Source organism: Sciurus vulgaris (assembly GCF_902686455.1).
Source record: "Sciurus vulgaris genome assembly, chromosome: 14".
Taxonomy (NCBI): Eukaryota; Metazoa; Chordata; class Mammalia; order Rodentia; family Sciuridae; genus Sciurus; species Sciurus vulgaris.
The window spans coordinates 45,282,778-45,293,261 of record NC_136475.1 but is presented as its reverse complement, the minus strand read 5'-3'; the positions used below and the strand labels follow the sequence as shown (position 1 = coordinate 45,293,261).

The 10,484-nt window shown below is 41.3% G+C and overlaps 2 long non-coding RNA genes across 2 annotated transcripts in view; both read left to right on the top strand.

Moving 5' to 3' along the window:
* Positions 1-4,027: 4,027 nt before the first annotated feature.
* The window catches only part of LOC306643537, a 51,443-nt gene continuing 44,986 nt past the window's right edge, over positions 4,028-10,484 (top strand). The window contains exon 1 of the long non-coding RNA XR_013758970.1: positions 4,028-4,102. This is a non-coding gene — a long non-coding RNA (uncharacterized lncRNA). The remainder of the gene's footprint in view (positions 4,103-10,484) is intronic.
* On the top strand, positions 9,292-10,382 carry LOC306643544. The gene is made up of 3 exons (XR_013758976.1): positions 9,292-9,352; positions 9,535-9,658; positions 10,188-10,382. It is a non-coding gene; the product is annotated as an uncharacterized lncRNA (long non-coding RNA).

Below are 10,484 nucleotides of genomic sequence, written 5' to 3'. Positions count from 1 at the left end.
TGGGTGCCACCATTCCTGGCTCTAAGCTTTTTTTGTTTGTTTTTTGTTTTTAGTTGTAGATGCACCTTTATTTTACTTATTTATATGTGGTGCTGAGAATTGAACCCAGTGCCTCATGCATGCTAGGCAAGCGCTCTATCACTGAGCTACAACCCTAGCCCTCTGAGCACTTTTTGATGTCAGTTACTTCCTAATATATAGTCTATATCTCTCACTGGAAGCAAGTGTCATGAGGACAGGCACTTTGTCATGGGAAAGTTCTTTATGTATATCATAGAGCTGCTGAACAAATGTTACTACTTTTTGGAATGTCTTCTTTTGAGGGCCTTCAGGAAATACAAGGATGAACTCTTCTGAATAATTGTTTATGATTTTAGGTTTAGGGAATCCTGGTGAGAGATGACTTTGAGTATGGAAAAGGATCTTAAAGAATATTCCAGATTTTCTTAGTTATAGACCCTTTGTTCATCTATTTGCATCAGAGGAAATCCAACAGATTAGTGAGTTACTAGATATTTCCTCCCACTTACCTTCAGGAAAATGGGTAGGTTTCTCCATCTCTTTTGACCCTCCTCACCCCACTCTACCAAAATATCAGGTTTTACTTCTAGAACTTATAAATGAATTCAGCCAAGTAGCAGGATATAAAACCAATACCCATAAATCAAATGCATTTCTATACATAAGCAACAAATTCACTGCATGAGAAATTAGGAAAACTACCCCATTCACGGTAGCCTCAAAAAAACAAAAAATAAAATACTTGGGAATCAATCTAACAAAAGAGGTGAAAGACCTCTACAATGAAAACTACAGAACACTAAAACAAGAAATTAAAGAAGACCTTAGAAGATGAAAAGATCTCCCATGCTCTTGGACAGGCAGAATTAATATTGTCAAAATGGCCGTACTACCAAAAGTGTTATGTAGATTCAATGCAATTCCTATTAAAATCCAAATGAAATAGAAAAAGCAGCCATGAAATTCATTTGGAGAAATAAGAGACCCAGAATAGCCAAGACAATCCTTAGCAAGAAGAGTGAAGCGGGAGGCATCATAATACCAAATCTTAAACTATACTACAAAGCAATAGTAACAAAAATGGCATGGTATTAGCACCAAAATATACATGTAGACCAATGGTACAAAATAGAAGACACAGAGACAAACCCACATAAATATGGTTATCTCATACTAAACAAAAGTGCCAAAAATATACATTGGAGAAAAGATAGCCTATTCAACAAATGGTGCTAGGAAAACTGGAAATCCATATGCAACAAAATGAAATTAACCTTCTATTTCTCACCCTGCCCCAAAATCAACTCAAAGTGGATCAAAGACTTAGGCACTAGAACAGAGATCCTACACCTAATAGAAGAAAAAGTAGGCCCAAATCTTCATCATGTTGGCTTAGGACCTGATTTCCTTAACAAGACTCTAAAGCACAAGAAGTAAAATTAAAAATCAACAAATGGGATGGATTTAAACTAAAAAAGCTTCCTCTCAGCAAAGGAAATAATCAATAATGTGAAGAGAGAGTCTACAGAATGGGAAAAAATCTTTACCACATGCACCTCAGATAGAGCACTAATCTCCAGGTTATATATAAAGCACTCAAAAAATTTAACACCAAAAAACCAAATAACCCAATCAACAAATAGGCTAATTAACTGAACAGACACTTCACAGAAGAGGAAATACAATTGATCAACAAACATATGAAAAATGTTCATCATCTCTAGCAATTAGAGAAAGGCAAATCAAAACTATTCTAAGATTTTGTCTCACTCTACTCAGAATGGCAGTTACCAAAAATAAAGCAATTAAGTGTTGGCGAGGATGTGGAGAAACAAGGTATACTCATACATTGTTGGTAGGACTGCAGTTTGGTGCAACCACTTTGGAAAGCAGTATGGAGATTCCTCAGAAAACTCAGAATGGAACCACCATTTGACCCAGCTATCCAACTTCTCGGTTTATACCCAAAGGACTTAAAATCAGCATACTACAGTGATGCAGCCAATCAATGTTTATAGCAGCTCAATTCATAATAGCTAAACTATGGAACCAACCTAGATGCTCTTCAACAGATGAATGGATAAAGAAAATGTGGTACTTATACACAATGGAATATTACTCAGCCTTAAAAAAGCCTTAAAGGCTTTGCAGGTAAATGGATGGAACTGGAGAATATCAGGCTAAGTGAAAGAAACCAATCCCCCCAAAAAAATCAAACGCCAAATGTTAAGTGAATGCTGATCCATAGTGGGGGTTGGGTACAGAAAAATAAAGGAACTTGGGATTATTATTTGGGAGTGAGGGAAGGGGTGGGGCAGTGGGGATGGGAAAGGCAGTAGAATGAGACAAGATATTATTACCCTATACACATGTATGAAAAAAAAATTTTTAGATTATCACTGTCTAAAAGAAGATAATGAAAAAATTTTAATACCACATATTACTTTACTAAGATTACTCTGAAATGTTCACATTTTTCCTGTTCCCAAATGAAATTGATGTGTATTTACTAAGAATTTAAAAAATTTTAATTAAAAAAATTAGGTTTTAGAATCTTTTCAAGTTTCAGTTAAAAAGCTTTTCCTAAAGCCCATTTTCTAAGATGGGTTAGAAAATGGGCTTTAGGAAAGGTGGTTAAGGGTTACTGGGAACCCAGGAAGCAGACTCTACTGTCGATAAGTATATCTGAGCCCTCACTAAGTGTGGGGAAGAGATGGCCTCCCTCCACTGAGGTGGCTATCTAACAAATGGGAAAGAAGCTTGGCAAACCCCAGATGGTCCTGGCTTGGACATTCTGAATCCTCTGTACTCTGTAGATTGTCACTTTCCCATGCCTCACAGAGCCAAAAGCAAAGTTGCAGCAACTTGGTAACCTTTTAAATATGTCACCCCTGTTCCGGCTGTGACCTGTGTGGGAACAGTGACTGCACTTCCATACCCTGAGGTGCTTCTGGGGACTTTGTCATTCTCCGGGTCACTGTGCCTCCCCAGGCTGGCAGGAACCAGTTCCAGGGAGCCAGAAAGCTGTTTCTGGGGAGGATGGGAACTTAATGGCAGGGCTGTTCAACAGCATTGTCTATTCTCAACTATGTCTTTCTCCCTCCCTTTTTAAATCCCCTTTCCCAGCTCAGAGCTCCCATATTGGGTGCCCCTTGCCCCCTGAGGCTTCTCCAGCAAATAGAAAGAGCTATTGTCTAGGTGGTTATGAGTGGGGAGGTCTTCTTGCTGGTTCATCACAACAATTGAGCTTCTGTAATCCTAAGAATTTTCATTTCAAATAAAGCTGTGAAACCCAATCTGAAAACAGAAGGAAGAAAAAGTGTTGGGTGGGAAGTGTTGGGTGGGTGCTAGGGAAGGATCTAGGAATTGCTGAAGCGGAGCCTCCCATTCCTTTCAGGAATTTAACAATGGGGTTTTGTCAGAAGTTAGACTGCTTGCCAGAGGGCTGCGGGTGTCACTCAGTGACAGAGCACTTTTCTAGCATGCTTGGCCCTGGGATTGATCCCCAGCCCACAAACAGAAACTGGTAACAAGAGCCACCAAGACCTCAGAGGCTTCAACCAAAAGGTGTTGTTAAGGCTTGTCTACGGTTTGTCCCTTCTGAAAACTCACCTTGAAATTGAATCCCCACAGTGAGGTATTAAAAGGGTGGAAACTTAGTTTGACTGTAGTGTTTACAGGCGGGGTCCTTGAGAGGTAGGTAGGCGTAGACAAGGTCATCAGGGTGGGGCCTCTGTGACTGAATGCTGGTAGCTTGATAAGAAGAGAGAGGTCAGAGGATACACACGTGTGTCCCTGCCTCTTGCCATGTGATACTCTGAGCCACCTCAGGACTCTGCCAGCAAGAAGGCCATCACCAGTTGTGGCCTGGCAACCTTGGACCAGAAAAGTGAGCCAAGATAAAAACCTCTTTTCTTTATAACTTACCCAGTCTGTGGTGTGGTGCTATTAGCAATGGAAATTGGGCTGATGGAGTTGTGCTTTCCACTCGGGCCACAGGTCATTTTTCGGCAGGTGGGTTCTGCTCCTCGCACCAGCCCAGCCCAAGAGGAAGACCTCTGGTATGTCTTTTCAGTGGCAGGTAAGTGCTCTGGCCAGAAATGACACACATTGGCCAGAAGTCATCACATAACCCTGCACAGACACGAGAGTCGGGAGGTACAATTCTCTTACGGTGGAAAGAACTGGAAATACATGGGACTTCAAGTCAGTGACAGACATTGCCCTGGGAGCCTTTAGGGTTTCTGTTCAAACTGAAACTCTGAGACTTCAGATTGTTTTAGCCATTCAGTGGTCTCTGGGGCCACAAAAGCATGGTTTCATAGCCTTGCTCTCCAGTCCTGGCCTAGAGAGCTATGGTTATTTTCTCAAAGCCTCTTTTTAGTTACATGGTAGGCCACTTTGGAGGATGGGTGGCAATTGGGATTAGGAGTTGAGATCTGCATCACAGGCATGCCTATTTCGGCATTGCTTGGAGAGCACTGCTTGGGTTTTATTAATAAAAGGAGAAGGTGCAGATCAAGGGAGGAGGGAGTACCCCTTTGCTTGCCATAGTCACACCCTGCCTGACAAGGCTATGTGCTCAGTGCCATGCTTTGAAGGTAGCTTTGTCAACCTGAACCCAGAGAGGGTTACCAGGGCAGTGGGGCATCTCAAAGGCCATTGAAAGGGATAACAGTATTTGAAGGAAAGTTAGAAGTTTCTCCTTTACTGGGAGAGGGATTGACTTGAGTCTTAAGTGGTGTATTCATTATTCTAAATGACCAAAGAAAGCTGGAGAGAAGAAAGGAAGAACACTTGTGTTGAGTACTTCCGTAGGTCCCTCCTAATTGTCACGATGTAGCTCTGATTCTATTTTTTTCCCTCAGGACTAAAAATAAATTTTTCCTCACAGGAGACCCCATTACATAAAGATACTTGCTCACAAGTGCTCTGCGGCTAATTCCTCTACAGCCTTGAAATTGGTGTTAGGATCTCCGTTTTATAGGTGAGGTGACTAAGATTGAGGATAAAGGGAGCCAGGCATGGTCTGACAAGATGTTGTGGTTAAATGCAGAGTCTGGAGCTAGACAACCTGGGTTCAAATGCTAACTCTGAAGCTTTTTAGCTGTGCAACCTTAGGTAAGTCATTCAACTTCTCTGTTCTGGTCTTTGTAAAATGGAAATGATAGTACCTTAATGATACAAACTTAAACCAATTTAATTATGAAGAGTACATTGAACATTAGTATCTTGGCACAAAAATGAACTGAAAGAGCTTCATCTATTTACTGTTAAAATTATTATCAAGCCTGAACGAAAGACTAAGACTAAAGGAATCTGATTTGTATGAAAAAGAAAGCAAGCCTAATTTCTCTTTTCCTTTCTCCTGTCACCCAATATAAATGAGGCAATATATCTCATTTCTTAGAAATGACTCTTTTCTAGCACTTCAACATTATCCAGCAAGTAAGAGTTCATAAATGGAGGTACTAGACATATTCAGAAACTGTCAGTCATATTTCAAGTCCTGAATCTTCTAAGTCCATCTTTTAAGTTAGCAAACAGAAGAGAGATGGTGTCCTTGGGCCCAGGGGCTGCTGACCTTGTTGCCAGAACAGGAGTCAATATCACACAGCTTCTTAAATCCAGTGTTCTGCTTGCCCCTGTGTCAAGTTTCTGACCACAGATTCTAACACTTTAAAAGATCACTACTCAAAGACATCTGCAGAGGAAAGGGGTGGGGGAACCCTATCAGCCCTCTTTCCTCTCTCCTTCTCTCTGTTCTTTCTTAGATGGGAACTGTTCTCTACCCCTTGACTTGTGTTCTGCCTTCTAACTGGGATCAGGGAACAAACTGAGGGGCGGTGGGACTTGGTGTGGGGATTGGAATGGGATTCAGGCAACTAGGTTCCAATCCCAGATGAGTCCCTGTTTTGAATGCCAAGGGGAACTAGAGCCGCTACAGTCCCTGCTGCTGTTCCAGCATAAGACTTTATCCACATGAACTCTGAGGCGATGGGGAGTATGGCATGGGTGGTACTTTGTCTTAAGTGGTATATGATCCTTCCCCACACACAGTTCCTCAGCCAGCTCAGTGATCTGGTGATAGATAGGTGGTAGAGATGGCAACAGTAATAATACTCCTGGTCAACTAGGTCACAATGGGTTAGACCATTTTGGAACTAGGACTTTGTTAAACATACCTGTGGACTTTATTAAGAGCTAAGAAAAGCATTCGAAATGTGATTTTTGCCCCAAACAAAACTTCAGTTGACAAAACAGTCTTTTCCCAAACTAATCTTCATCATGTAAAAAAATTGGGCATAACTTATTTAAACCTCTGTGTTTCAAATTTCTCTTCTATAAAGTGAGAACAATTATAGTACCTACCTCAAAATGTTTTGTTGTGGAGGTTAAAGGAGTTAATACAAAGAGTTTCTAACAGTGCATGGTATGCAATGCAAATAAAAAGTGTTAGTGGTTATTATAAGATATTGCTTGTAAGGCTACGCATGGTCATGTCCCTTTTAAAATCAAGGCAACAGACATACCAAGAGCAAACACAACTCAAAAATACACCCAGCTATTCTACTTCAAAAATCTTGGAATTATATAGCTTGTAAAACCCGTGTCAGGGCTGGGGTTGTAGCTCAGTGGTAGAGTGCTTGCCTAGCACATGTGAGGCACTGGGTTCAATCCTCAGCACCACATAAAAATAAATAAATTAATTAAATAAAGGTATTAAAACCCCACATTACCAACATATTTATCACAGGATTATAGTAAAAATTAGAAAGATAAAATAAATTAGACCATCTACATGGCTGACTCCTTTGTAGGCTCTAAAAGATGATAGCCATGCAAATCTTCTTAAAAAGATAGGCAAACCTGAATACATAGCACCTAACTGCAATGAAGCGGTAGATAGTTATGAATGCTGCGTGGAAAATCAGAGTGCACCTAGCAGAGTGTTGGGCTGTGGCATTGTGGGTCATCCTTTTTCTTTCAAAACTAAAAAGAAGATGTGCAACAGATTCTCAACAGAGTCGGATGAAACTGAAAGTGGAAACGGAAGACAATGAGGTTCTGTGCTTTCTATCAGGAAAGCCTGACTTGACTTTAATCATTGATTACTAAGAGTCCACTTAGCAGTTCTTTCCTGGAATGAGTTGCTTTTAATTTTTTAATCTTAGTTCACGGAAAGACAATCATAGTGGAGAGAAGCAGCAGCTTTTCTCCTGATGCTGGGAACCCTTTGGCCTTTTGGGGCAACACTTCCGATGTCTTCAGTCCAAAGCCAGCCTCCATCATCAGTAGCCAGGGGCACGTCGAGTCTTGACAATGAGCATAAAGAGTTGAGGTGGTCTCATAAAATCACCCTCCCTCCATTGGCTTGCTGATCTCAGGAAAAAGAACTGCTCCCCCCAGAATGATGAAGCAGGCTACCCGGAATGGAAGCGTACATTTTCTGGAGATTTGGTGGTTTTATTTAAGATGTCTTAACATATCATAATTTTACTTGGGGAGAAAAGTCAAATTCATTTCTATTATAATCCAATTACCTGAAATAAAAGGCGGGGGGGGGGGGGGCATAATCAGAAAGTGTTAAGACTTGAGCATCAAACAAGAGCTGCATGGTTTTCCTTCCTTTGCAGTAGACAGGAGGACCTGGTAAGGCACCATAATTGTGGCCAGGGCCACTAACAGCAGTAATGCCCATCAAGAGTATGATTTAAATGCTGAGCACAGTGGCACATGCCTGTAATCCCAGCGACTCAGGAGGCTGAGGCAGGAAGATTGTGAGTTCAAAGGCAGCCTCAGCAACTTATTGAGGCACTAAGCAACTCAGTGAGATCCTGTCTTTAAATAAAACACAAAAAGGAACTGTGGATGTTGCTCAGTAGTTAAGTGTCCCTGGGTTCAATCCCCAGTACCAAAAAAAAAAAAAAAAAAAAGATTTAAAATCTTTTCCTTGCCCCCCTTTCTTTGTAAGAGATCAACTTTTACACAGATATAAATGGTATAAAACTGATGGAAGAGGCTTGATTAATATAACCGTCAGCAGCACAGATTTGTAACTCTATTGATAAGTCTTGGAATTCTTTAAAACGTTTAAACATTTCTCTACCAGAAGGCATTTAAATTGTTTTCTTTCTCCTCCCTTCCCAGAAAAGCCGCTATAAATGTCATCAGGGTTTTCTGGCTACATGGGGGCTCAATACATGAGTTTGCCATATTCCCTATTTTACCAGCTAAGGACCCTCACTGAGGATCCTTTGTGTACCCACAGAGAGATGCTCTTTCCTTGAAGGTGTGGTGGTTCCCTTGGCGACTGGTGCCCAACAGTGAATAATATGCTTGGAGGATTAGGTGTGATTCAGCCAGGGTTGAGTGGACCTGGCTAAGCCCCCAGTGCTAGTCCATGTTGTTCCCCATGGAGAGCACACATTCCCCTTCTAGTCATGGGAATTATGCTTGCTCCCCAACCCAAGGAAAGGTCGGCTACTAGCTCTTCCATCATGTAGTGTATTCATCACACTCCCACTATGTGTGAGGCACTGTCCTAGACACGGGAGAGTCAATAAAGAACCTAAAGACAAATCCTTTTGTTGTGGACTTAAGTCTAGTTGCAAGATAAACAAGCTGAACTCTAGAGTAGGTGTGTTGATATGTTCTATGCAGAAAATCAGAAACGGGGGATAAATGGTGGAGTCGGGGAGTGATTATAGTCTCTATAAAGTGGTGAGGCAGGATCTCATGGAGAAGTCATGGAGGAGAGCCATTGGGGAAGAGGCTTCCAGGCAGTGAGGCCCTGAACAGGGTTGTGACTGTTGTGTTCAGGGACAGCGTGGAGACCAGGAAGAAAGGGAAAGGGCAGTAGGTGAGCCTTTGGAATAGCCTGGAAGATAGTGTGAGACTGACCAGAAAGATCCATTCGGCACAGCTACCTCTGAAATAATGTAAAACTGTCTTGCGCTGCTACAGTCAGATCAATAGACCCAGTTTCTATTTCCCACCTTGCTAACTTGATGTGTGATCTTGGTGCTCCAGTCTTGCATATCTCTATGAAACAAAGGATTGGACGAGAGGGTGAGGCTTTGTCTGGATCTCTGAGCTCACACAGTTCATGGATGAGTTTAGTGATGGACAGACTGAGGAACTGTGAACATACTTCGGAAAACTTCCTTTTTCATCAGCACTTTTCTCCCCTTTTGGCCTGGGTGAGTGGTGAGAAGCACTTATTCCTGAAAAATTTTGTTCCTTCATCCCTTGTTGTATTTTATCAGATGCTAAAATCTAGCAAAGATGCCGCGAATCCCAGTCTTCTTCCACTGGACTCTAAGGGTGGGTGGGTAAGCATGCAGTGCTCTTCACAAGTTCTTTGGGGGTTTTTCCTTAGTTTTTATATAGTAAGAGAAGATTGAGTTTGGCATAAAATAGAGCCTTGATATCAATTGAATTTCTCATGGCTAAAAATCTACTTGTAACTAACAGTTTATAATTTTCCCGCTCTTCCCTTGCCCTCCAAAGGGTCCAGATAAGGTCGTGATGAGAACTAAGTTGGAACAGGGTCTGAGAGGCCTATCTTGAAGCTGTTGTGAAGTTGCAGAAACTTGGCGTCCGTGGCTATTGCTCTAAAGATGGTTTTTAGATGGTACGCAAACTTGCTCTAACTCTTTGGGTCTCTAGTAAGCTATATGTTGATAGAGTACATTCTGGAATACAACTGGTCTTTGAGCTTCTTTGGGTACATGTTCTCAAATTTAACAGTTTCTTTTTAAAAATAAGTAATTTCTGATATCCATAAAATGGAAGACTTTTAGTCACTAACTCCAAAGCAATTGAGAATTGGCATCAAAAGGGATGTTAGGCAGTTTCCAAAGTTAACTCTTGTGTACATACATACCATTATTGAAAGAGTCATATGGCAAAAGTTGGTTAAAATCCTTACACTTTCAAATTTATTTTGTTCTGTGTCTGGCTTTTGCTTTTGATAAAATGTTAGCAATGAGTTCATTTGTTTATTCTTTTAAAAAATAAGTACCAATGATATGCCCAATAATATGCCAGGAACACGAATATAAGAGTATGTCTCTGAGGGACTTTTGAGAGAGATCATTAGGCAGGGGAATATAAGTCTGTAACCTGGTTCTCTTCTCAAAAACCTCTTCCTTTCATTTCAGGAATTGGGTTATCCTCTAACTACCTGAACATGTGAGTTGGGATTGCTGTGGTCACTGCAATCTTGCTTGTCTTGGTCATTGGTCTTGGGTCACCTGTGACCAGAAATTACATTAAGAAGGTAAATTCTCTGGGGTCAGAATTCAGCAGCATAAGAGCACCTATTGATGGCATCTGCTTTTGACCTGACGAACTTCTGGAAGCTCGCTCCTTTTGACCCCTGCCAGTCTCAGCTATGTGCTCAGGGCAAGATTTGTGAAAGTCAGGAATAGTGGGTGTGAGTGGAGCAATCAACTTCT